We start from the raw sequence: 1087 nt of genomic DNA, 5'->3' as shown, positions 1-1087 counted from the left end.
AGACTCCAGCCGCGGCTTCTTCGCGTGCGCGGAGGTCTCCCCGCGCTGTGAGCTTGTTCTGCGGTGTCTCCCGCGGCAGCCAAAGGAGTTCCAGTCTTTGAGACTGCCTCCTACCGCACCCTCTCCAGCACTGACAACACACTCGTGGCCCAGGAGCGTGCATCCCCATTAATTAGGCAAGCCCAGGCCGAAAATCCACCAGTTTTTCAGTTTATTTACTTATTTGACCGCTTTCTGCTGAGCCGCTGGCCCCCGCAGAGCCCTCGAATGTGTTGCGCTGGCGTAACAAGATCCGGGGAACGGTCTGGCTGAGGAATTGGCCTGAAGTTTGGTGGTTTGAACAGGCGCCAAAAGGAAGGGCTTTTTCCCAAAGCAGAAGCATCAGGTTGAAAAAAATCTATACACGTCTCTGAGGATCATATATATATAATTCTCTTTTAAGGTGTGTGTGTGTGTGTGTGTGTGTGTGTGTGTGTGTTTTAACACCTTGAAAGATTTGGTTTCCGTTTGGCCACTAGCTCTTATTTGCAGACTGTTCCTAAGTACAGGTTTAAATTGGGGTGGGTGGTGAGTCGAGATGTTTGAAAATAACGTAGTCAAGGGCAAGATGTTCAGCTATATTTAGATTGAAGGCTGGAGTAAAGCAAAGATGAGTAGCGAATCCTGAGGGAGGGAGGAGTGGAGAGATCCGGTTATATTTTCCTGTTCTGAGTCCACTCCCCCTTCCCTCCATCTGTGCTTTGCTGGTTGGATTCCAGGGCTGGGCTATTTCAGTGCACATGCGCCAGGCGCTGGTCGAGCGTGCGTGGCAAGCTCCTTGGGGCTGTGCGGGGGTGTGCGGCACCGTGCACTGCTTCAGCGCCTGACTGCTGGGGCGCTTAGACTCCCTATATCAGGCAGCAGACATACGTTTCTTTTTCAGGAAAACCTGCATTAAAAGTGCCAACCGTCCTTCCTGATTTGCAAGTCCTGTTCTGCCCACCCAGCACAATCGCCATGTTGCCAGTGAACACTTTCAAGGTTGTGTCATTAGGATCAGCAATTTCACATCTAGTGCAGGGATATCTCCTGAGTGTTCACCAAGGGC

Source organism: Myotis brandtii, unplaced genomic scaffold (genome assembly GCF_000412655.1).
Source record: "Myotis brandtii unplaced genomic scaffold, ASM41265v1 scaffold112, whole genome shotgun sequence".
Lineage (NCBI taxonomy): Eukaryota > Metazoa > Chordata > Mammalia > Chiroptera > Vespertilionidae > Myotis > Myotis brandtii.
Note: the sequence above shows the minus strand (reverse complement) of the source record.